The sequence below is a fragment of the Caretta caretta genome, chromosome 6, assembly GCF_965140235.1.
Source record: "Caretta caretta isolate rCarCar2 chromosome 6, rCarCar1.hap1, whole genome shotgun sequence".
NCBI lineage: Eukaryota > Metazoa > Chordata > Testudines > Cheloniidae > Caretta > Caretta caretta.
In genome coordinates, this window is record NC_134211.1 from 105,411,835 (window position 1) to 105,439,102 (window position 27,268).

Here is a 27,268-nt window from a genome sequence, read left to right on the forward strand (position 1 = left end):
CCAATTGCCCCCATGAGAAAAATACACAGGCCTGCTGAGTCAGTGTCAGAAGGTTGTACCTCACAATATGAGTCAATTGTTATTTTAATTTTCTCCTTCTACGCTAGCTCTCCCACCCTCTCCCCTCCCACCAAAAGAAGCTTTGCTACAAAATGAGCATTACTAACAGCAGCGGGGCTGCTATAGAAAAGAGAAGAAAAGCTGGGGGAAAGCACTGCAACCTCTCATGTCTGCAGCAACTTTATTATGCCACTTGACACAGCTTGAGGGGAAAACCAGAAACTGCACAAAAGGCAACATTTAAAAATAACTGATTTCTTTGTTGTCCATTAAAGCGAAGGTCTTTTTTTTTTTTTTTTTTTTTTTTTTAAACAGCTCTGACAATTCCCCCTCCCCACTTCAGTAGGAACTCTTGTGAACAATTCATTTTCTCTTAAGTAATTTCAGGCATTTTAGTTTGAAAAAAGCAAAGAATGCAGAAAAGAATTCAGGCCCCCCACCAACATGCCCACATTTTTCAGTTGGTTCTCAAAAGTCACACAGCTGCGGGGCTACAAACTCGCTGTGAGCAGGAGAGTCACGGTTATTGGGAGAAGGATTAGATCTACTTCTAGATGTTGTTGCTACCCAAGCGATTCTATCACATGTAAATGAGCGCACCAAATATCCTATTTAGTCTGATAATGGAAAAGATCACTCTTTATTTCTGAGGCAACCTTGATACTTTCTAAGAACTGTGGGAACTTTTCCAAGATATAATCACTGCTTATGACTCACCAGACCAAATGTCATTTACACCAGGATGCCCAATCCCCATGGGCTAAACACCATGTTTGAAAACCTACTTGCATGCTATTAGGATGTAAAGAGCTAACTGTGCTCTTCATAAGGGTGGTGGAAAACCGGCTGCAACTATCAAGACACCAAATCTAATGGCACTACAAATACCCCTCCATGGAAATTAAAGTTTAGTCGACTTGGACAGATGCAGCTCAGACAGTTCAGCATCCCACTGTCAGAGCCTCAGCCAGCCTGAGAACTCCACAGTGGGGTGTGGCCTTCAATGGATGTTATGGGTCCTTAAAACCTCTCAGGACCAGGGCCAAGTAGCGTATTGATGGAATTGTAATTAAAACACTGGAGTGAAAGCCAGGGCAGCTGGGTTCTATTCTGAGCTCTGGCACTGACTTCTTACCTGACCTTGGGCAGGTTACTTAGTACCTTAATTTCTTCACCTCTAAAATGGACAATAATAATACTGATCACACAGGGGAGTTGTGAGTCTTAATTTATTAATATTTCAAAGCACTTTGAGATCCTGTAAAAGTATAAAGAATCTGAGCTACTGGGATTGCCGCAATACTGGGGTCATGAGATTTTGACTACAGTTCCTACTGGAAATAACATCAGTCAGACTGCAGAAACCAATTCTCCCTCTCCTCTCACATCACATCACATAAGGACCCCAGATCTGAAGTCACATCCTTTTCCACTTCAACTACCCCACTAACCGATCAATACGAACATCTCCTCTCTTATCCTTCCATATTCAGCTCTGATGCTTTGTAGAAGTCCTTTGGAACTCTAAAAAGGGCCCTCATAATCACAATCCATTCCCAATCTATGTTCCCTAATAAAAGGAAGTAATAGTAAATAATGGAATGGTAAAGGTCCAGAGTAAGCTAGGATGCTGGAGAATTTCTCTCTCTGGGAGTAAACATAGGATAGTTGGGTCCCACTGGAGCTTGATCCACAAATGACAGCTGCACTTCATTGCTAATGACACTGCTCATAAAGACTGGGCAGCCATTATGAGGAAGGAAATGTCAGGGGAATGGCTCTGTATTTCCCTCAAGAGCTCAGGGAGTCTACTAGCTTGGATTCCATGGTGATGCACATGATATATGTGCCTCGAGAGAGAGAGAGGCAGCGGTCCCTGGAAATCAAGTCTATGCAAAGTGTAGGTTATTTTTGTTTACTCTTTGAATTGAGTAGCCAACCCTGAAATGCACAGTGACTTCTGAGACAGAATTCTGATCACTCAGAATTGGATTGTGCGTGTGTTTTGTTAATATTTAATGCCAATATCAAGGCCTCTTGATATTGAAGGTTTTGTTTTGTTTTGCATAAGAGAAATCTTTGATGATTTCTCAGACTTCAGGTTAAGGCTGATACACACCACTATTCTGCTGTGAGTCAAAGAGCCCAGTCAACCTCATCCACTCACTAAAAGCTATATTGATTGGAATACACCATAGACTTGCAAAGTCCAGCTCTGACCTCAGTACCCTATAAGCTAGGTAGTGGTGTATAGGGATGCAGGGTAAGGATTATGGTTGTTTGTGAAACATTAAGGATGAACTTCTTGACCTTCCTTTTTTTATTCTAATTCAATACTAAATAAATGTATGCCAATATTTGTATTTTATAACCACGTTATTTTAGTTTAATTGCTATATTTGTACAATGTTAAGTCTACCTCACAAAGCTTTTTGTCTGAGAATGTAAAATCATTATCATCACCATTATAGACAATGAACATTCTCTGATGTGTTGTTCTTTACATATTTGTCATTCAGAATATTCAGAAAAGTAAACTTTATTTAATATAGTTTAGGCTTAAATAGAAATAGATTTATCTGTTTTCTTTCACAATAGAAATACTCTCAGAATTATATTTTCATTAGATATATTTTTCCTTTAAATAAGAGATCATGGCAGAGTTGTTAATGTATATGGAGTTTCTTTAGTGATGGACTTTTCTGATCCTCAGTGAAAGTTAAGCATTCAATAACAAACAGTATAGACAATCTCTAAAAATAAACATCTGTGTACAACGAATTTAACCCTAGGTACACAACCTGTCAGAGAAAAGGACACTTTTAATGGACACTTCATGACAGCCTAAAATAGATCCACCATAGATGGAAAGTGACAGATTTTCATTATCATGACTCTTAAAGGTATTGCTATAATACAATGAGGTCATCAGGTTTATTTTAGCAAATGCAGGAAAATTTAAGGATCGTAGTTTTAAAAGGCACAAAACATACGCATGCAAATGTGCACCTGTTTTTGTGTGTACCATTGCTATACTTCTGTGTGCTAACTAGGTTGATGTGCAGATGCCTAGCTCCTCATTTCCTTATGCAAATACTTGATTAGTTGTTGGAATTGTGGGTTATTGCCTACACAAATATGGGTAGATAAGTGCACATGCATCTTTGGCATACAGGCCTGCACCTTAAAAATTTACTTCTGAGTGTCTTTCTTGATTCATTATTCACCTGTCGTGGTATCTTACTCGAGAGTGCTACTGCTCATCTTCAGGTTAAAGCCTCTTGGTCCAAGTCAATTTAGCTAGTTTATATTTTATTTGTTTTTCCTCAAGTTAAAGTAACGTCTCACTCCCCTCTTTGATACAAATGTTTTTGATCCAACTCTGCAGCTGCAGTGCTTCCTGGGATGGTGCAACTTGCGCACCACCATTGACTGAAGGAGGTCCTGGAAGGCACAATCTAGCTCATCAATGAGACTGAGTAAGATTTTAGAATTTAGCTCTTGCCTGGCATTTGCCTTATCTGGATTTATGCTTTATCAGAAGGTGTTTCAGGTAACTGATTTAATCTAATGTTAGCAAGTGGTAATGACCGCTGCTTATTAGCGTAAATTTTGCTTAATGGGGAAGCATTCAGCAGGTGCCAAGTAACTGCATGGTCAGTTGACTCTGTCAGGGCAAATTAGACTCAAATTATGGGTTTTGTAAAAATAAGCTTTTAGTGAGGCTAAGGCCAACATGAATGTTTTCATGATTTTTGTTTTCTAAATTCAAAGGGAAACAAGTAAATAAAAAAATAAACAGCCCTCAGCAGAATTTAGAACCAAAATGTTGGCTTTGGTCAGACATCTGGAAGTATTTAGTCAGTGGTCTAATACAGGTGCTGGCATAGTCACTCCCACAATATCATGGCGCCATTTATTTGTGTAGTCACTCCCATACTGTTAACTTGTTACTTCTCTTTACATGCCCTCTTTTAGCTACTTGGGCTGGTGCAGCAGGGGTGGGGCATTGTGACATCTTCTCTCGTTTTCTTGTACAAATGACTTCAACACCTCTGGTTTGTAAACCCCAGCATGTAGGTTGTTTGTGGTATCTCATTCATCACCCCTTTGCAGACCTGGGCAGAACTCTCTTTACAGTAACATACAAATATCATCCCCTTTCACCAGAGAGCAGAGAGGGGAGAGGGAAGAGATCTCTCTGAGCAGAGATCTCCCTTTACTCTGAGCCTGCTGGCCTTTCTCTCTCTCTCTCTCTCTCTCATCTCCCACCTTGCACTTTTTTCTGGTGGGCCTTTCTACTCTTCCAGTTAAAGGATTAATGAGCTCCTTAGCTCTCTCCAGTTCAGACTGATCTAGTAATTAGCCCCAGCATCCCTCAATCAGGCCTTTCGCCATGGAAACTAGCTGGTCTTACAGTGAGCAGAACAGAGCAGAGCAGTGAGCAGAGTGCTGGGTCAGTTTCTGGCTCTCAGCACTCTGCCACAGGTGTTTGGGAAATAGTTACAGTTCCTTAACTCTTTGGTTTCAGAGTAACAGCTGTGTTAGCCTGTATTCGCAAAAAGAAAAGGAGTACTTGTGGCACCTTAGAGACTAACCAATTTATTTGAGCATAAGCTTTCGTGAGCTACAGCTCATGCTCACGAAAGCTTATGCTCAAATAAATTGGTTAGTCTCTAAGGTGCCACAAGTACTCCTTTTCTTTTAACTCTTTGGCTGTTTCATGCCAGTTGCAGCTGTTGATGGAGTTTAAAGCAGCTCTAAACTCTTCCAGCTGCTAATGGTCACCAGCCGGGGACACTCTGGCCACATCTCATCCCAAGCTGTTCATTTCTTCTCCAGATGCCCTACGCTGTGGCTGTGTGCATAAGAATGGCATTGGAGCTGGCTAAGCTGGTTCTGTACTCTCTGAAGTCTCCCCCATGTCAGGAGGAATCACTAGGTGGAAACATAAGACCAGTTTCTGCTCCCTTTTGCTTTGCCTGAGTGGTACAAAGGGAGCAGAAAGGCTCTGCCCATTTAATTCCTCCCTATGAGGAAGAGAACACTCTTAATTTTGAAATAACATAACTCACACCTGGTCAACAAATCCTGAAATGACTTTCCAAAGTCATCTGATTAGTCAATTGTTGCTTATTGCAGCCTGACTCACTCCAGAATGATGACGTTCTAGCTTCATCCACGTGCTGCTTGGATTTAGCAACTTTGGCAATGAGTGTATCTGTAATGATCATGCATGGGGTGACTTTTGTGATGCTAACATGATACCTCTGATACTTCTGTAGGCATTGGTATAGATGATCTCATTCCATGATCTGTTCTTTGAGGAATCAAGTTTCCATCTTTTAATCCTATGTCAACAAGTGTCTGGGACATCCCAGGCATTTCCAGTAAATCTCATTGATTTCTGTGCTACCACGGACTGCTTCCACAATATATGAACAAAACTCTGCTGTGGGGGTAACAACATTTGTTAGCTTCCAGCTATGAATGTCTGTTCGCAGATGGACGGGTTGCTACTGTCACTTTGACCAGTGGATTAGTATATCTGTCATACAGACCTGAAGAAGATCTCTGTGTAAGCTGGAAAGCTTGTCTCTCTCACCAACAGAAGTTGGTCGAAGAAAAGATATTACCTCACCTGCGTTGTCTCTCTCTAATACGGACTGTAAACTCTCTGGCGTAGGGACTTTACTTTGTTATATATGTCTGTGTAATGGTGCCCTGATCCCTGATTAGTGCCTCTAGATGCTATCACTAAACAAACAATAATATTGTGTGTTTCTTTCGCTTTTTCTCCAATTGCATCTGTAAGTCTAATAGTCTTCCTTAGGTTTGTGTAACTCAAGTCTTATTAGATGTGAAGTCCCTGTTCATCTGCCTATTACCATTTGTAGTTAATCCTTCTGTGGCGTATTTCTAAGTTCCAGCAAAACTAGATAAAGATCTTTAATTTCAGGTGTTCTGTTGCTGTGGTAATGTGGAGGCCACTTACAAATGTAGGTTGATAGGTATTTAAGCTTTCTTGAATAGATTTTTCTCTGTCTGAATAATTCTCTGGGACATCTCGTTATTCTGTAGGTGTTTTGCAAAGAGATGATGTGCTCAAATTGTGAACACAGTAGATGGCAAAAGTTTCCCAGGCCCACCCAAAAATGCTAATGCCAGCTATGAGTGTTCTTAAAACAGCTGATGTGTAGATTGCTTCCAGAATGAAGCGAAAATGCTATTACTTTAGAAAACTCCATTCTAAACCTAGGACAGTGCATGTGTAGAACCCATAACAACCCCACTGGCAATTTTGGTAATCCAACTACTATGAAAGTATCGACTAAGCAAAAGAAAGTCTCTTGTTTTAATGATTCAATAATTAGAACTGAACTAGAAGATTAAGAGCTGAGAGATTCTTTTGTCAAGAGGCTGGGTATTATTATCCTTGACCAATTCTGCAAAGACTAAAACCATCTCCGCTTACTAACTGATAAATTCAAAAATTAGCAGCTAATATATAGAGAGAGGATAGAAAATCAGAAAGAGGATAACATTTCTTAATGTGTAATATACATATAGGTTTGTCTAAAGAAATAAGCCTTCTTTTCAGCCACAAAATAGTTTTAACCCTCACTTACCTAAGTCTACTTCATCAAGAAGTAGAGGAACTTAAATTTATATAAATCCAATCACTTATTAGTAAAGGTACCAACATAAGTGCCTATTTTATAGTAGCTCAAAAATCTGTGGGTCAGATTTTACTCTTACCTACCCCATATAGACTGAATCCATCTGCTGGGATAATTCTTTGTGAAAGTATATTTGAAGGATAATAAATTCTTTTTCTTCTTCTGTGATGCATTAGGTGAGAGATGATTATAATTTCTGTTTTAAGGATTTTAGTTCAAAGCAGAATTCCTACTTCCAGAAAGCTATAAACAAATGCGTAAGAAAAATTAGACCAAAGGATAAACAGGTGTAGTCATAGCTACATTGTATATTTTCCATCATTCTGATTGTTCTTGAGAGAGGAAGAAAGAGAGAGAGAAAAAACACTGCTGAAACTTCCAGGAAACTAATAAAACCTCTATGTTGCTTTAGAATTGCAAAACCTTCTCAGCTACTCTGAAAATATAAGAAGTGCAACGTAATGAACAGCTGGTGTAAATCAGTGTATCTCTATTGAAGAAATCAGAATCCAGCCCAGTATGTTTACTCGGAGAAATGTATGTTGAAATTGGACAAAATGTGGATTGTTTAAAATAGATATTTCAAGACTTTTTATTTATAGGCTTTTCCATAGCATTCATCACCATGGTAAGAGGTGCTTGGAATATTTCCACTGAAATTTCTTTTCGGTGAAATATGCTGTTTTATTGAAGCTGAAATGTTTCACTGAGACGTATGGATTTCGACAAAGTTCTTGTGTGCACACAAAAATGGCTCTCTCTAAAGCATGGTGGGTAGGGCACTGGGTTGGGATATCAGAGCTGCAGGTTCAAGTCCTGTTGTCATCCCAGATCAGGCTGAGCAGGGTCTTGAATCTGGGCTCCCACATTCCAGGCCAGAGCCCTACCCTCGTGGCTGGACACACATGCGCAACCTAACTCAATTTTTGTGAAAGATTTTTGTCTTCATTGCACTGTGGAACAAAATCCAATTTTGAAACCTGGGAAGTTGCTGGTCAATGGAATTATCATCCTCCAGTCAGCTCTAGCCATGGTAGCCAAGCACCTCAAAAGCATCACACACACAACACCATGCAAGGTAGGGAAGTATTTCTGTTATACAGGGGGAGAGCTGAAATATGGAATGATTAGGGTCAACATTTGCAAATCTTGGGTGGGCACAATAAGGTGTTTGGGCACCAGTGGGGGGCTCTAGTGCGAGCTGAGCACTTGTCATGTTTCCAGTGCATGTGTTTGGTCACATCCAACCTGTCGAGTGCTTCAAGCGGGCAATACGGGATACGATTTGGAAGCTAGATGCTGGAACAATATTTTCAGAGGCCCTGGCATGCTCAAGGATTTCTCTGAACACTCAAAGGTTAGTTGTTGTTTTTATTATTATATTATTTTTTCCTTATTTATAGATTGTAAGCTCTTTGGGGCAGGGAATGTCTTTTTACTCTGTGTTTGTACAGCTCCTAGCAGATTGGGGTCCTGAGCTGCTACAATAATAGAAATAAATAATAATAATAATTAATATTCTAGTGCCTAGGAGCCCTAATCCTGGACCAGGACCTCCTTGGGCTAGGCACTGAACAAACACAAGACGAAAAGACAGTCCCTGCCTCAGAGAGCTTACAGCTAACTACATGACAAGAGACAACAGGTGGGTACAGATAGATGGGGGAGTACAAGAAAACTGAGACACTGTCTGTCAGCACAATAGGCAGTGATCTCAACACACCAGTGGCCTGGCCATTGTCAAGTTCTGCAGGCATCATATCAGAAGAGAGTTTTAAAGAGGGTTCTGAAGGGGGACAATGAGGCAGTAGTGTCAGAAGCACTCCCCAACCAGGACATGCTCAAGCATTAGTCCCAGTACACCCTCGTACTGAGTCTTTTGCAGCCTGCGTAGTCTGAAAACAGACAGCGCATAGGGTAAGGAGCCCCCCTGCACACCCACAAGAGAGAGAGGGAGAGGCAGCCGTGAAGAAAGAGATGGATTTACTGAGGTCTGACAGAACTGGTATAGGGAAAGTGGAGGAGAGTCAGTATTTAGGGTAGGGGCAAGGAGAAACAAGGAGAGAAGGTTGAAAGAATTGGGGGACACATACCACAGTTTGGGGGAGAAGGTTACTGGGGATGTTTGGGGGAGGAGAGGGGGTAGCACTGAGGAGAGGGTGCAATGCAATGCCTGATCATTGTTGGGCTGTATGTAATGAGACAACTGAGCAAAAGAAAATGGCAGGCAATGGAGTGAGAGGCTCAGAGGAGCAGGTCCCCTTACCCTCCTAACAGGGTCTATGAACTCAGGAACAATTCTTCAGCCCCACTGAGGCACAGGTCAGTAGTGATGCAGGCTCACATCTGTAGCCAACTAGCATCTCTATACCCTTTCTATGCCAGTCAGGAGTCTGAACTGCACTTGCCGTCTTTGCCAGTAGTTCATTTCAAAGGACCATCCCCTGATATCAGTCAACATGCTGACTCTTAGTACCTAGAGGGCTTCCTGTTTGCGATGACCCTCAGGTTTACAGACCAGATAAGCCCCCTGTGAATGAGCAGACTCAACATCAGATTAATAGAACACAGTGACTTATGTTTGTGTAACAATTAAGGTTGCTACACACCTGACACAAACCCACGAAAGCAAAGAAAGGAAAAGTGAAGCTGATGAATACATGTCCTCTATTCTTCTACCCATGGGCACACCCCTGGCCATTACCAGACCTACTGTACACCCCGGGGCCATGCACCACAACTTTAAGTGTGTGCTCTAGTGTTGCCAACCTTTCAAGACCCCATTTTACCAAACTATCCTCTCCAAACACAGCTGATTCTCCCTCACCCTTCCTTCTGCACTATCCCTTCACATTCCCCCTTCCCAGTCTGGGTAGATGTGGGCTTTTGGTGCAGTGGCTTAGTGTAATTTGAGCAACCCATTTTACAATTCCCCTCAATCTTTGGTTACTGAGGTGGTTCCAGAGTAAAACACGTAACTAAAGATCAAGCAAACATTGTTGACTATTCAGTGGAGGCTAGTAAGACAATAGCTCCTTTGCACACGGTAATATTGCGTCTCCTTCTGGTGCATGCCATTCACAATACTCCTCTCTTTAATATATGCATATGCGCTTTTGGAGCCCACTGACTTGTGGAAGGACATTTATGTATTATTCACCATTTTAATATGAGTTAGTTGATGCCTCTGGCTCACCTGCCTTTGCAGTTTCACAGCATAAAATGTGGGAAAATTCATCAGCAAATCTCCAAATGTCCACCTGACTTACAGAAAGAGATTTTCAAAGGTACCAAGCTGAGGGAGATTGTAGGTCAGTTACCCTGGCTGTGTGGGAATGTTCTGCTGAAGAAGAAGTCAGTACACTGCTGGAACTCACTGACTGTGGGGATGCTCATTTGCTGTGAACTGACACTAGGGGAAAAGACCTGTTGTGATTATCTGAAGGGACTAAAAGAAACTTCAGTGGGAGGCAAGTTCCAATGGAGAATGCTCCTTCTTCCTTTTTAATTCTCTCTTTAAAACGATTGTACCTTTCAACTATTTGAGTCTGACTGGGTTATTTTCACAGACTGAGAAGGAGCTTTAAATGGTGTATAAAACTGGGCTCCTGGTGTATAAAATCGAAAGTTCTCTTTAACAAAATGGTTAAAATATTCTGCTTTGTCAAAATATGTTGGGTTTTTGAGAAAACAGAGTCTGGATGCAAACGGGTGTTTTCATGGGGACATCTGTGAACTGCTGAATTTAACTGGACACAGCTAGTGCTCCTTGAGTTGTTTCCTTTGCTCATTGGTTAGCATCTTGCTTCTCTTAATGAGCTTTTTATTTAACTTATAGTGTTCCAAAATATTTTAGAGGGTCCTAAAGTGGATTTTATGTTAAAATCATAAGCACTGGCAAGAAGACTTTTGTGTGCATGCTGTAGCCCATAGAGATAGTGTTGACATTTTATTTTTACTTAGCAGTAACTCAAGGAACATTTTGGCCTGATTTCTGTAAGACATTAGCTTAAGCAGTCAGCATGTGGCATAAGTAAGTTAGCATAAAGTTTTGAGACCTATGACTTTTAGCATAGATAAATGGCCCAAAAGTTACCCTGAATTTTGCGAAAATGGAAATAGCATGTTTGGGGGGGCCCGAGGAGGCATTTATACATAACAGTACCAGGTAACCTCAGGAATATTGAACTGATACTATGCTTGGATATTTTAGGATAGACTGGCAGATGCTTAACCACGAACTTGCCTTGGCAACAAGTTGATGTATGTGGTAATAAGCTAAAATCATACTATATATACTAACCTATGGGACAAAAGGCACCCCAACATTATTAGGGTAAGGCAGTTAGATATGGGCAAGAGAGGCTGGGCATTTGAATGAATTCATGACAGACCCTAAGCCCTGTAATGGGCCAGACTACCATGTAAGGTGTGTGGGTGGATCCGGACCATCAGTCTCATTTGGCATGCCTGTGGCAGGGCTGTATTTTTGTCCCTTACCACCAGATCCCCAAGGAAGGGTGTGAGCATATGTGTGAGGAATGATACACGATATCATCTGAAATCTGTATTTTTGCTCTCTTTTTATGTGGTTTGGAGCTTTTCTGTCTTTACTAATTGTGCTAATAGAAGTGGTTAAAGTTTAGCATTGCCCTCAGTATGAGTGTCTCTGTTGTGCACACTGGGGTTCCCAACCAGACACTGACTGAACCTTGTAACCGCAAAACTGTTGTGCCTGATTCTGGGACTGGACCCCAACAATCCCCCAGCTCTTTAACACAGAATTAATTGGAAGCAATAATCAATAGCCACTAAAGAATGGGGCCACAGTGCTTGCTGGGTGAAGGGAATAATCATCATAAGAACTTATGGGAACCTTGCTGCTCTTGAACGCTTGCTAGCCTCACTGGAGAAAGATGGGTGTGGAAAAGATCAGACCAAAACCATGAACATTTGAAGCATATATTTAAATGTATACAGCTAGGAACGAAGAATGTAGGCCATACTTATAGGATGGGGGACTCTATCCTGGGGAACAGTGACTCTGACAAAGATTTGGAGGTCATGGTGGATAATCAGCTGAACATGAGCTCCCAGGCTGATGCTGTGGCCAAAAGAGCTAATGCGATCCTAGGATGCATAACCAGGGGAATCTACATAGGAATAAAGAAGTTATTTTACCTTTATATTTGGCACTGGTGTGATTGCTGCTGGAATACTGTGTCCAGTTCTGGTGCCCACAATTCAAGCAGGAGGCTGATAAATTGGAGAGGGTTCAGAGAAGAGCCACGGGAATGATTAAAGGATTAGTAAACCTGCTTTATAGCAACAGACTGAAAGAACTCAATCTATTTAGCTTAACAAAGAATAATTATGCAGTGACTGATTACAGTCTATAAGTACGTATATAGGAAACAAACATTGAATAACGAGTTCTTCAATCTAGCAGAGAAAGATATATCACAATACAGTGGCTCGAAGTTGACACTAGACAAAATCATACTAGACGTAAGGTGTAAATGTTTGACAGTAAGGGTAAATTAACCATTGGAACAATTTACAAGGGTTGTGGCGGATTTTTCATCTCTGAAAATTTTAAAATCAAGTTTAGATATTTTTCTAAAAGATCTGCTGCAGAAATTTTTGGGCGGAATTTCTATGACCTATGCTATACAAGAGGTCAGACTACATGATCACGAGTCCCTTCTGGTCTTGGAATCTATGAATTCATGGACAGAATGAAAGGAAGCTCCTGGGGATTCACTATGGCCCCAGTCTAGTAATGATCTTTGCATGGGCATATCCCTGCACTCAAGGGAAGTCTCATTATAGACTCCAGTGAAGCTCTCTGTAGATGCAATAGTCTGCCTGAGCAGCATTGATTGCAGGGGATCTGGGCCATAAGGTGAGCTGAGGATGACCTGTGATGGATGGCAGAGACACTGGGCTGAATTTTGTGTAAATATACTGGACCAAATTGTACCTATAGTAACTGTCCTGTAATCCCCTTGAAGTCATGAGATTTTAACCCATGATTTGCAGATTATAGTGAGGGGAGTCTGTTCTTTAAGCAAGGCAAAGAAGGACCAGTGTCACTCATTTTATCATTAAACTCCAACAATTAAAGTCCAATGTCTCACTTTTCCAATGGTCATATGAAAAGAAAGTCAGAATGCTGGCTCGTCTTTAAGGCGATATATACTTTGTTACTTACTTATTCAGAACAGCCCAAGATATTTCAAATGTTTTCAGGGTCAGAGCTAGATAGAGAATTTTTGAGGAGAGAGGAAAAGCAAAAGCCCAGGACACGGAGTTGTGATGAACCCAGGAGCAGAGTGAGCTGTCACTAAGTACAGTGAATCAGGAGTGATAGCATTCCAGAAGAAGTGGAGGAAGACCAAAAGAGAAAGATAACAACTGAAAATAGGGTCACCAATCTGGGTGCTGCAAAAGAATAAAAAAGCTCCAGTATATAGTAATAGCAGTAAAAAAATATTCAAGCATTTTAAAAATTTCCAGAATGGTAACAAGTCCCAAACTCAAAACCTTGTTTACTTAGAATTAAGGCTGCTCAAGCGCAAATCCCACCAAAAGACCAAAGAAATCACCGATTAAGGCAACTCTCATGTATGTGCCTTAACACCCCAACATCACCCTACCCATATACTCTCAATGCCTTCCATCAATAGCAAGCTCTTCTGCACTTCCAGCATATAACTAACCACAATGCATACCCTCAGTTACTCAAATCATACCACCATCATATTAAAACTTCTAGTTGTAATGTGGCCTCATCTGAGAGGATTCACACTCAAAAGAGAGAAACTACACATCTCAGTTAATATGAAGCATGTGCATGTTACTTTTTTGCCTGTCTTGGATTGATACTTCTATACATGTGAATAACTAAGTACAATAAAATACCTTAGATGGAACTGAAATAGAGATTAGCCTGAGCCGTAATGTTCCCATTCTGGTATGAATTTTCCCAAAGTCACTCTATGTGTCTGTATATTTATACTAACCCCATTATTGTGTTAACTGAGATTTTGCATTGGCCCATTATAGAGATAAGGGACCAGCTATTAAGTTTGGATCCCCAAGTCTTTGCACTTGTCTTTAAAAAGCCCAGCATGTTGTTGCACTATATCAATCATAAATAGTAATAAACTTCTCCAAAGATAAGGGGTATTCAGATCCAGAGGTTTGGTTTGGGCCAGTCTCTAAAGTGAAAGTGACATTTTTTTTCAAGCAACAACTATTCAAATTGGTTTGAAACTTGTAGGTTGACTGTAAGAAGCAAAGTAGCCAAGGTCTGTTTCACTTACAGATTAGGCATCAATTTGCCAAATAGCATTTAATGTGCACTTTGCAAACACACTCAAGGGGAAACAGCTGAGGTTCTCTATGGATTTGTGGGTTACACTGCTGGTGCTAGGATGGGCTAGCACCAGCAGGAGAGTGAATTTGTGTGGGGGGGTGGAGGGTGAGAAAACCTGGATTTGTGCTGGAAATGGCCCACCTGATGATCACTTTAGATAAGCTATTACCAGCAGGACAGTGGGGTGGGAGGAGGTATTGTTTCATATTCTCTGTGTATATATAAAGTCTGCTGCAGTTTCCACGGTATGCATCCGATGAAGTGAGCTGTAGCTCACGAAAGCTCATGCTCAAATAAATTGGTTAGTCTCTAAGGTGCCACAAGTACTCCTTTTCTTTAAGGACAGTGTGTATGTCTGTATGTGGAGGAAGAGGGTAGCAGTATTTACCCAAATGTAACACTGAGGCAGTCTGCAAATGGAACAGAGAGGTGATTTTGAATGCAGCACAGAAATATAAAATAGGTTGTTTGAGGACAGGATATGGCACCTCTGGATTAGCAGTTCGGATCGAGACTGGGCCCATATAGTGACAGAAAGTCACTAATATCTGTCTGGTGGCCTATGTGCTATGGGTTTGTGGTCTCAGTCAACATTCTACTGGACAAATGGCGACATTACGAAAACCACCAGCAGAACTGGTATCTTTGTTTGCCATCTCAGCCAAGGGCCCAAGCACCTCTCAGTGCAAACTAAGACTGGAGTGATCCTCACACTGTTAGAGGCTAGTGTTGAGGCAAGTTGGTAGGGTAACGTGGGTCTGATTCTAAGCCTATTAACATCAGTGGAAAGAGTCACATTGATTTCAATGGACTCTGAATCAGGCCCAGTGAGAAGAAAGCCTGCTCTGTCAAACTAGCATCTTTCACAGGCACTAAAACCACATGCACAAAAAGCTACGAACAGAGTTTCTACCAAGCAGTCTTCTTTGGAATCCATCTGTAAGGTGGGAAAATATCTGACCTTTCTCCATCATGATCAGGGACTAGGATCATTTCACAGAGATGGCATTAACTCCTCTTTGCTAGCTCTTCTCTTTCGGTGCCTTGTTATTGTGGTTTTGTTTTAAAGGAGTAGTGATGGGCCAAAAAGCTTAGTCTCATCTCTTCACTTTGTTGCATTACTCTGTGCAGTAGTATCTAACCTCTTAATAGCTTATCTCCTTCCAACTGTATTTTACTTTTAAACGTGTGATTTTTAAATATTAGAGATACAAGGTGAATGAGGTTCAAAAAAGAACTAGATAAATTCAGAGACGATAGGTTCATCAATGGCTGATGGGTAAGGATGGTGTCCCTAGCTTCTGTTTGCCAGAAGCTGGGAATGTGCGACAGGGAATGGATCACTTGATGATTACCTGTTCTGTTCATGTCCTCTGGGGCACCTGGTATTGGCCACTGTTGGAAGACAGGATACTGGGCTAGATGGACCTTTGGTCTGACACAGTATGGCCGTTCTTATGTTCTTATGTTGAGGTGATATCTTTTATTGGACCAACTTCTGTTGGTGAAGGAGACAAGCTTTCCAGTTTACACAGAGCTGCTGCATCATCTTAGGTGGTTTTTTTTTAAAAATCAGTGAGTAAGATTGTGCAAATTATTCATTCTTGCTTCATCATAGCTGGGTTCGTAATGTAATACCTAGCCATACAAGTGGAGGGTGTAGTTTGGACTCATTTTCTGCTAGAGACTGTATCCCACTGGCAAAATAATTGTGGATGCCACAATGATTACCACTAATTGGGAATACACTCTATGGTGACTTTTACAGGATGGAGTAAAAGAGCTTCTGATGTTACCATTACCAGGAAGAACACATCTCCAGAAGGCTATAAAACCTCACAAGAAAGTACTGTTACACTTAATTGTCCTAACACAATTTATTATGATCATACAGAGATTTCTATCTTTTCAATAGAATAAATAATGGAGTATTAAAAAGTTCTTTTAGCCAAGTAAGATGCACCAGCGAAAGACTGTTCTGCTGAGGAATCTCTTTTAGTCTGCTAGCAGACTCCATAGTGTGGCTGAAATGGCCTTAAATCTACTTTGCTCCTAGTGACGGGAACTTTATATGACAACCTGTCACAGGGACCCAGAGTAAGCGGAATAGTTCTTTTTTAAAGGAAACATCTACATATGTGTGTGAGACTTACTGGCTCTTTAACACAACTCTCAATACGTTACTCATGTATTTTGTAAGGTTTACATATTATAAGCACGTTGATCACATGAACACTTAATGAAGCGTGTCACACATCTAGGGTCATATCCTTGGATTCTGGACTTAGCACCTCGCCTGCATAGGAGGGGGAATTCTCCCCTGAGGTTGGGGGAGCTGCTCTGTGGAGATTATTTCTGCTTTATAGCAGCCCCAGCGGACTGCCCCTGCTCTGGCAGCGGGAGAACTAGAGGCTCCACAGAAGCAGAATGCCTCCGGGAGTGCAGGGGGGAGCATAGCCAGTGCTGCATCTTTGGAGTGGCAACATGAACTCCCCCTGCAAGGGGCTGGCTCCTGTGGCTAGAGAGGGGGGTGCAGGGTTGTGACCCTGTCTTCAGCCTGCCCCGCTCTCACGTCACTTTGGGAGTTCTATTGGTGGTGCCAAACACAATAATTCACGTGAGTGCTAGGCCTGGGATTGTACCCAGCCTCTCCACAGAGCGATGAGCACAAGGGCCTCCCCCGCCATCCCTTGTGACCCTGCTAGGCCCAGGCCCTGGCCCAATCTCACCCTTAATGTATTTAAATATCTTTTATTAAGCACCCATCTTCAAAACCACCTGGGGTCAGATTCCGTGCTGCACCTCCCAGGTGGGGCAGCCCAAGTGGGGCAGGGGATCGGAAAAGGTGACTAAAAGTCACCTTTATGCCCTCCCAATTCTGGGCTGCAGTGCAGGCTGCCGTGACACCCCGTGTAACTTAGAACTGCCCTGCTGCTGCTCTAAGTTACAGCAACCCTGCGGTGCAAGTCAGAATAGCTGTAGTGGCATGCACTGTGGCCCTGCGCCTTCCTACTCCCAGCATCCCCCCATTAGGTTTGTGGGAGGACCAGCATATGGACCTGCATGGATGCAGTCCCTACACCGGGGGATTCTCCTCTGGCTGTGTTGGAAGTTTGCCACCCCTCTACACTACCAAAGGGAACAGTGAATCCTTCCTCTGGTTTCTGTACAACAAGTAAAAACATTAATGACCAAAACCTGAGACCGGAAGCCCAGCAAGAAACTGTCAAGAGAAAGGAAGGAGTAAATCATGCTCATGTTGTTGGATTTGCAAGTGGAACATTTATCATAAATGAGCATTCCCTCCCCCACCGTTCTTTTTTTAATTGATACCACTCTGCTGAGCAGCAGCTAGGGCCAGGGATGGGAACAGAGTATTTAACTGTGCAAAGTAAAAAACATACGGACAGAAAATTTGTTCTCCTGACCCATATATAGTGAGCTTATGTTTGCAGCTGTATTTTATTTTCTACCCTATTAGGTGGCTTGGAGATGCCCTCTCTTTCCTGTGTTCTTAAGATTGTGGTATTTAAGCACCAAATAATATCCCTAAGAACTCCCCCTTTTTTAACAAAAACAAGGACTTTGCATTAAGAATGAGATTGACCACAGGCTAATGTAATGTACCTGAGCAACCACCATAGCCCCCCTTAACTTTCTGTCACATACCCCTTTCTGCTACTGTAAATCAATAACACCTCTTTTTTGTATCAAACGTGGCAGAAATATCTCTTAAACTAATATAATTTCAAAAAAGGATTACTGAAAGATCTCATGAAATAAGCTAATTCTTGCATTTCACACAGTCAGGCCAGTTAAAATTGACATCAAGCATTGTGTATGTTCCTTGGAGAGGGTCTTCAGTACTATGTATCTCATGGGTGTCATTGGATGTAATTGTTGCCATGCTAAATATTCATGTATGAATAGTCTGGAATAAATTCTCTTGTAAATTGACAGAGGGCAAGTTAGAACTGTCCTTGAGTCTCTCATCTGCATCCTCATTTTTGCAAAACTGTCGTGTGTGTGTGCGTGCATGAGTGTGTGTGAACAAAATGTACTTGGTTAATTTAAACAGAGAAGGCTCTTCTCTTTGTGGAATGGCTGGGATGCTTGCTTTCAGCACTTTTAACACTGGCCACTTACACTGAGTCAGTTGCAGATCGTGAAGAATGGTTTAATACAATTTATTTTTAGTAGAACTTTTATAATAGCACCTATGGCCTCAGTTGAGATCAGGGCCACATTGTGCTAAGCATACTATACACACACGTAAGTAAGAGACAGTCCCTGCCATGAAGAACTCACAATCTAAATAGGCAAGACAGACAAAGGGTAGCAGAAAGGAGGTATTATTATCATTCTCATTTTAGAGATGGGAGAGAGAGGTACAGAGAGATGAAGCGACTTGCATGGGGTCACATGGGGGTCTGTAGGAGAATCAGGAAGTGAACCCAGATCTCCTGTCCAGCATCTTAACAACAAAAGCAGCCTTTCCTCTTTTCAGTTCAGTAATACTCTACTCACATGACAAGCTACACAAGTATTGCTAGACCATAAAAGAAGGACAGATCTCCCGGCTATCTGTCCTAAAGTATGAACTGTCCAGCTCAGTGGGTCTGAGGTTTGATTCTCTGGGCCCATTTGTCTTTTCCTGATTTGGTGCCAGGTTGCAATACAGCATGAAACTTTCCTTGCCATGTCTTTTCTTTCTTACAAAGTTCTGCTCAGGTTTTTTTCCCCTTATCACTTTTTGATGAAAAATCTTTCATTACTTCTGATAATAAGTGTAAATATCTTTCTCACACTCCCCTGTGTTTTGGACCCTAGAGTAGAATCTGCCTCTCCCTTTCAATCTCTCCTCTATCCCACTGGCTGCTTGCAGTTGTTTTCTTAGCTTGAATGGTGCTTTGTGTGTCCTGGTTCCCACCTCTAATTTATGGTCAGGTATTCTGTGTTTGGTCAGAGTCTGTCTTAGCTTTGCACATGTCACTGGGGTGAGGTAGGGATCTGTAACAATTTAATGTATTGTTTTGATCTTCCAAACAATTCATATTTGGGTATTTTAGGTGTTGGTTTCGTGTCTTCAGCATCCTTCAGTATGGGTCAGGTTGTCTGGTAGGGGCAGTTCTATGGGGCACCTCATGTTGTTGACTGGGCCTCCTTTGCCACTAATGTAAATTCAGTGACCCAACTGTCAGCTGCTTCTTACCCTGTCCTCTCCCTTTCTGCCCACAGAGGGTAAATCTATACTGCAACATAAGCCTATACTTCAGCCCGTGCTACACTCCAGTTGTGCTAACCCAGGGTTCAGACCAAGGGACCCTTCAGGGCTGGAGAGTCCGAGCTCAGGTTAAGCCAGGACCCAGGACTGAGTACTATTGCTTGGCATTGTAGACACAGCCCCGCTTGACTCAGGTCCTGGGAGTCAGCCAGAAGTATCTCACAATTCCACAGGACCATTTCTTTAGTCCTGTCTATCCCAACAATCTGCAATCCACTCTATTGAAAATGGAAGCCATCCCCCTCGCCCTCTTTGCGGACAGCAGCAGCTCAAGTCAACGTTAAGTCATTCTCTTCTGGTCACTGATGTGCAAGCCCACTATCAGAGAGTCGCCTGGGGTTGCGATGGAGAGCGAAACAATCAAGATGTTTGCAAAGCGAGCTGCTTCCTGGCAATATGCATTGGTCAGAGGGGCAAATGCGTCTCCCACCAAACTTTCCACATGTAAAAAGGCTTCTGATTTGCAGGCTGACTCACTGCTGACTTTTGTTTCAGTGCTGAAGCAGCACTTCCCATGGCGGTGCCTCCTGTTTGTCATTCAGCAGAAACCACCGTGAGTGCAATGACAAACGACAGACAGGCTGCAAGTCTGAGATGAAATAAATACCCTTTATCATGTTACTCATGTTCACGGGGCCTGTGAAATCAAGGGGACATTCATACTTATCCCTGAAAACCTCCCACTTGGTCTTACTAATTGTTTTCTAAAATGATATCCTGGTGTTGCAGAAAAAAGAGCTATTTGCAATGTCAAAACACAACCAATCTATGGGATTCTGACTTTAGGCAGTCTTGATCAAGGGGTGGAACATAGGCTGAAACCTTCCAGAATGAGCCCCATGAGGCTTTTTGACTCAGTCGCCCCTCTGAGTCACAATCTCTCTCCTGCTTGCTCCTAGGGGTAGTAATTTACTGTTGGCCTATAGCACAGTAAATTACTACCCCTCCACACCACTACGATTTAGCTACTCTGGTCAGTGAGGAGGATGGTGGAAGAGGTTGGAGCCAGTTCAACCCATTCCCTGCCCACTCCCTGACCACCTGCTCCAGGGAGGATATGAATGGGTGAGTAGACCCCCCACTCCCGTGATGGCTACTGAGGCTCTTGTTCCTTCATATTTTCTTGAAGGTCTACAAATGACAAGGAAACAAAGAAATTCAAACTTCTCTCTCTGGGCCAATAGGGGAAGAACAAAATTGCACTACATTGGTCAAACGGTTGGTGGAACTGTCCCCTTAGGGTCAAGAATAGCTGGCAGGACCCAGGCAGGAAAAAAGGATGGGGACAGGGAGAAGAAGGGAGATGACTGTGGATGAGTGCTTCACCTAAGCATGCATTTAGCCATGTAAACAACCTCGATTCGTGAGGTGAGGTAGTAAGATATATTTTTTTAATTATTGAGCTGTGTACACATTATAAAACCATTACGGAACCAAAGTGTATAAAATTCCAAATTACAAATACCAGCTTATACAAAGGGGTAATAAAATAAATAATACATTAACTAGCTACAGCACTCTGTATTCATAGGCAGTAATGGAACCATATACATCAAAGGCCATAAAAATGCATACATTAAACAGGGTGCATAGTGGTAGCTGAGGTTTATCTTGATCCTTTCTGCTTTCATGAAGGTCTATTAGCACTGGGGGATGGGAGCTGTATTTGCCACTTAAGCCATTATTGATCGGCTGAGAGAATTGCAAACCTCATAGACCAGGCCAGCAGGAAAAAGGGTGAGAACTTAGCTTGACACAGCACATTAACACTGTAAACAAAGTAAGCTTTGAAGGTTATTATGCATGACCGCTGTGTCCTGTGCCTATGAGATGGAACACCAACATGGAGGAGTATCTTGTCTTTGGGCAGAAGGAGAGGGATGTTTAAGCATGTAATCTTCATGGAGAAGAGGTCTTGAGCCAAATTCATCTCCCAAGTTCAGCAGGGTTACTGCAGGGATGAATCTGGCTACCTGTGGCTCAGAAAAGAACAGTCTCACGGGACAGATTCTCTGCTGTGCCTCACAGCACATGCAACAACAGGCATGGCCCAGGCAGTGAGAGGGCAAAGATGTCTTTATTCTGCCTTTAGATTCGGCAAGGACTGGCCTGGCTAGATTTAAACTGGTCTTGTCAAGGTTTTCCTTTGCCTACTTGATATGTTTAGATGTCTTGTTGAATTGTATAGGATTGCCCCAGATTCTCAACGCTACAGAGCAATGCCTAAGTAAAAAGGCATATAGTACTGGCACAGCATCACTAAGCAGATGGACAGCATTCTTAGCTCAGTCAAGTAATAGCCAGCTTCACTCTAGGCTATAAAATGTCTTTTCTTCCCACTCTTGTTCTACTTACCGTAACCTTCCCTAGATTTGCGAATCTGTGCAGCATACTGCTGTGACTACAGGAGGTGGTACTGTACATATAACGGGTCCAATCCAAAAAACCTTTACGTCCATGAGTAATCAGTGGGATTATTCACAGGAGTGGGGACTATATACCAAAGTTTTCAGGATTGGACACATCATTGGTAAAACACTTCAGGATCCTCTAGAAAGAAAGATTATATAGCCAGACTGTTTATCAAATCTAATATTGTTGTAATGGTATTTTTAAAACCTAAACTCTGTCCCTTAAAGACTTGACAGAGTCTTGTCAGTGGAATATTTTCAATTTGACACCAATAGCACACCCAGAACTGGTTTTTGCTATGCCTAGGAACAGTTCAAGAGGAGGGTTATTTTGCCTATTTTGACACAAGCCAGGTAAACTTCATTCGATGGCATTATTCAACTTCTACCATCAGGAAGGGTAGTCTATGGCCCACTGCAAAATGATTTTTTAAAATTGTCAGCTGTCTTTCAGAATAAACAAATGAAAGGAGAAGAGCATCATAAAAAGGGGAAAAATAATCGAGAGTCTTAGATTTTCCCCTATTAAAGCATTTTGCAGTCACAGGTCCTATATATGATAGCCAAGATGCTCAGTTACTGTAAATCAACAAAGTTGTTGGAACGATGCTGATTTTCACCATCTCAGGTTCTCGTCCTCTGGTTAATTAATATACAAGAAGGCTTACATGATCCTTGTCTCTGTTTTCCTGGATTTATTCAAGCTGTGTATCTGAATCATGTTACTCACTAAATGAAACCATCCCTCCTCTTTCTTGCTCTCTCTGTCTTTGGGCCAGATTCTGATCTCAGGCACACAGGTGGAGATCTGGAGTAATTCCACTGGACTAACACTGTCTTCAGTGGAATTACTCTCAATTTACACTGCTGTAACTGAGATCAGAATCTCTTGTCTTCCTGCCTCTTTCACTCACACACATGCTGGCACATGAAAATTTATTGTATTTAATTGTTAACTTAATAAAAGCAGTATTTGAATGCCAATTTCTTTTGACATTTATTTATTGGGTAGGTGCAGCAGTATCTACTGGTGCACTGGAAATAACACCCATCCTTAAGTCCTATACAATTCAGCTAATCAGAAGGGTTTGGAAAGTGTTTTACCCTTGACAGTGACCTGTATTACAATTAAAGCTCATGATGTAGGTTTCTTATTTGCCCAAGGAGACAACAAGATTTGCTATGTAATTTGAGAAGCACTTACAATACTGCTACTCATGTTGTAAGCTGATTATTAAGTTCAGCACAATTGCTTCCATAAGAAAATCAGAATTCACAGTCAAATAAAGTGTACAACCCTGATGTGTAGATGCTTCTTACTGCTACTGTATATAAATCAGATTCTGCTTAGCAACTGCTGCATATCATGTTTATTAAACACCTTCTGGTTATAACAGCAGAGGGTACTAAAAATCCTTCATGAAAATCTCACAAAAATCTTTTCACATCTCAGATATTTTTAAGGTCTAATTTTAGTGAAAAGACTCTGTCTGCGGAAGAGGTACTTTGGGTGCCCAGAACATGTGCTTCTTCTATAAGTCACATGGAAAAGTTTTCTCAGCTTACAACCCAAACAAAATGTTTTGGGCTATTATTGCCTTAGTCCTCGGGTTCAACATAGCAGGAGGAGAATTAAGCTTATTTCCTTAGCTACTGTGGAGATGGGGTAATGCTATTAATGATTCTGGAGATTAATTTAAAAAATAACTGTTTTTTATTAAGAGGTAAATTCACCTTCATGAACATGCTAGAGTAAGCAACATTTCATTAGGGGACATTTTTATTAGCTGATCAGTGATTCTCAGTGCAGGACACTGTTACTGAGAAACTCCTCAGACTTGATCAACCATTTCATGGGTGATACATATACCCCACATACACAAGATGAGCCTTTTAAAGTGGATTCAGATACTGCTGAGATCTGGTAGGTTAAAAACTGTCAGATGACTGTGCTGACAGTCATTACTAACAGTATGTGGAACTAATTTCAAAATGTCAGGCCTCATGAAAAATTAATTCACATGGTAGAAAAATAAAATAGCAATAGAAATCATCAGCTGCTTGATCCCTTCCTCTTCTACCTGTTTTCCTTCTGTGCTCTGCCTTGACTGAGTTGCTTCGCTCCTGTTTCATGCTGCTGAGTCTCTGATCTTCATTTCTGTTCTTCTCCTCAAGGATTCAGAGACAAAACCACAATGCTCTTATTACTGAATCTCTCAGCAACTTTTGACACAGTCGACCACAATGTGCTGTTGACCTGATTACATGACCTAGTTGTAGTGGATGGTGCAACCATATGGTGGCATGTGGATTCCTGCAGGGATGACTACTGTCCCCACGCTGCTTCTATGTCCCTAGGAGACCTCTTGGAGAGGCAGGGAAATGTTATAGGCTCCACTGCCAAAAATACACTGAACACACCCAGCTCGATCATTTCAATAAGACACTCGCCCCATCGCAAAGATGTCACAATGTTGACAAGAGATCAGCACCAGGATGAAGAATCGCTGACTCAAACTGAACTGGAGCAAGGCCAAAGTGATGCTGATGGGAAGGGAAAAATGCTTTGAGGAGCCCGTTCAGACTCTGACATCACCATGTGTCAAAGTAAAAAGCCTTGAGGTCTTATGCTCATCGCTAAGAATACAATCTGCTCACACAGGTCATGGATTCTGTAACTTTAATAGATATCTGTGACTCCTTCAGCTACAGTGTGTGGCAGGGTATGGGCTTGGGCTTCATCCCCCTGCGGTGAGGCTCCAACTTGGGCTTCAGCCCTGCCATGACCATATGCTGATTTTATACATTTTTACCATGAGCGTTCCATGAATTTTGCCTAATTTTACCATGACAAAATCATATCCATACTCATCACTAATCATGAATAAGGCTGCGAGTCTGTCACGGCGGTCACAGATTCGTGACCTCCATGACTATTGCAGCGGCTGGTGCTGGCTCAGGGGCTGCCTGAGCCAGGCAATCCCTGTTCCAGCAGCAGCAGTTTGGATGCGTGGGAGAGGGCTGAGGGCTAGGGGTTGGGGAATGCGGGGAGGAGGCTCCCCGGCTCCCACTGTCATGGCCCCCCTGCAGCTTCTACATGGCGGAGGGGCTGGCGGGGGGGCTCCACACCGCCTGCACCCACAGGCCCTGCCCCTGCAGCTCCCATTATCTGCGGTTCCTGGCCGATGGGAGCTGTGGAGGCCGACGCTTGTGGCGGGAGCAGTGGAGCGCTTTCCCTGACCCCTGCCTCCACCACCTAGGAGCTGCAGGGATGCGGAGTCGGGTAGGAAGCCTCTGCCTCTGGCTCTCAGGTCATCTTCTGCACCAAATCCACATCCTGGTCTTGATCTGAAAGATCTGAAAAAAGACTACCTGTCCGTGCAATGGAGCTGTATTCCTGCCCCAGACAAATCTTGCAAAAGTTGGAGATCAAATGTTCATGATCAAAGGTAAAAATCCATATCTCTCTGGTAGGTAAAGCAATTTACCAGAAGGGATAAGTCTGAGCTCAAGCCTAACCATCTTCAGATTATGTTGTAAACCTACTTTGTAGGTTTGGGAGTCACCAGATGGCACTGTCAGACAGTTTTACATAGTTTGTTTAACTGACTGGATAGGCAGTTAGATCTTGGAATAAATGCTTTGTTGTTAGTTATGGTACAGTTCATTTTAGAAACTGTGCATTATCATTTGTAATGTTTGTTCTCTATGGGTGTTTCTCTGACTGGAATAATTGTTTTCTTGCAGAAGTGTGTCTACAGGACATGCACACAAGCAAACAAACATTACATGTGTGGGAAAATAATTACACACCTATTCACTAAATGCTTCCTGCCATAACCAAAGACAAGGAATTATTAACATGCACAACCTGTTTAGTTGTATATTGTTGGTGTAGAATTGTTGCTGTGTTCCACCCCCAGAAGTGGCCATTTTCAGTGACAGATGAACAATCCTTATATAAACAGCCTGATTCATTCTCAGTTTCTAAATGGCCTGATTTTTCTTGCTATTACCCTGGATTTGCATTTACTTCAGTGGCGTTACTCCTGATTTACACTGGTGTACCTGAGCATAGAATCAGGCACAAAAAATCCATAAATTACTTGGTATCTATCTGCATTAAAGGTGCTATATAAATGTCAGTTGTTATTATAAGTAATAATCACATTCAGGCACTTTAGGCATCATGTTTAGAAGTGACACTTCTCAGGTGCATTTGAAACACTTGGTAGTGCCTCATACCAGAGTACAAAAGACCATATCCTTAGCTGGTGTAAGCTAGCAAGCACCATTATCTTCAACAGAGCGACACCAGTTTACACCAGCTGAGGATCTGGCCAAAAAGTTGAGGTGTCTCGCAGGCTGTAACTCAGCATCAACTCTGCCTGTTGTTCCTCCTTGCTTTAATTACAGAGTTGGAGATGGTTGTCTATCTTTGGAGTGTTGCTGGGAATGATATAGGGAGAACAGTCTGAGAATTCAAATTATACTACAGATCATCATGTCCCGCAAGAAGCAAAAATATTTGGATTATTAAACTAAGCAAAGCAAGATGGCATCATAGATATCTCACATTTGAAAACCTATAGGTGTATGATTTATACTCCTTTTAAGTGGCTTCATTAACTAAAGTTCTCTAATATATTTCAGTGCTCACGTAGACTTAAAAAAAACAGTGTTAAAGACCAGCTTGTTATTAATTGTTCTTATTTATTTGTATTGTTATAGCATCTAGGAGCCCTAGTCATATATTTTTGCACACTTAGGTGCATGATGCAAATTTGTTTTCTATTATCATGCATAAAGGATAACTCTAAAAGAATTACAGTTAATCCCTGATTTTCACAAGCATTGTGTTATATACAATGCATTGAAGTATCAGTCATAAAGATATGATTAGAACGAGACTGATATAAAAGGATGTACTGTAAGATTTCCTTAAATTGCACTGTATGTAACATCAATACAGCCTCCATGTACAACAATATGAAAAGTTAATATCTGCTGTATCCAAGTAATTGATGTGTGTCAACCCAATTCTTTTTTTTTTTTTTTTTTTAAATCAAGGACAATTCATTCCAGCCACCTCAGTTTGACATAAAAATCTTACCTTCGTTATTAGATTGTGACTGCCATAAGCTAATTATTTTTGATAGTCCTGATTGTTTCCATATAATTTCAGTGTAATTTATTTTAGCATACATCTGAGTGAAAAACAATGAAGTTGCTTTACATTTATATTTATATCTATGACCCTACATGGAAAATTGAAACTGGTGGGTTTTTTTGTCTTGATGATGATGTAAGGAAATGAATATCTACAAATTCAAGAATTGTCCTAATAAATCGGAAGGATCTGATTTTACACCTGGCACATCTAGAGGGAATAATACTAATTGCTATTATTTCTTCCAGTGTTATGAGTGTTAGAACTAAGGAGTTTTTCTAT

General features: G+C 41.7%; 1 long non-coding RNA gene across 3 annotated transcripts in view; it reads left to right on the forward strand.

The window, feature by feature from the left end:
- Positions 1-27,268, forward strand: part of LOC125638911 (uncharacterized) — a 41,916-nt gene that overhangs the window by 9,484 nt on the left and 5,164 nt on the right. Inside the window, exon 4 of one of the 3 annotated variants that reach the window (XR_007357321.2) lies at positions 3,449-3,529. The exons of the other annotated variants lie outside the window; for them this stretch is intronic. This is a non-coding gene — a long non-coding RNA (uncharacterized LOC125638911). Of the gene's footprint in view, positions 1-3,448; positions 3,530-27,268 lie in introns of those variants that run through there. 3 annotated transcript variants of the gene reach the window in all.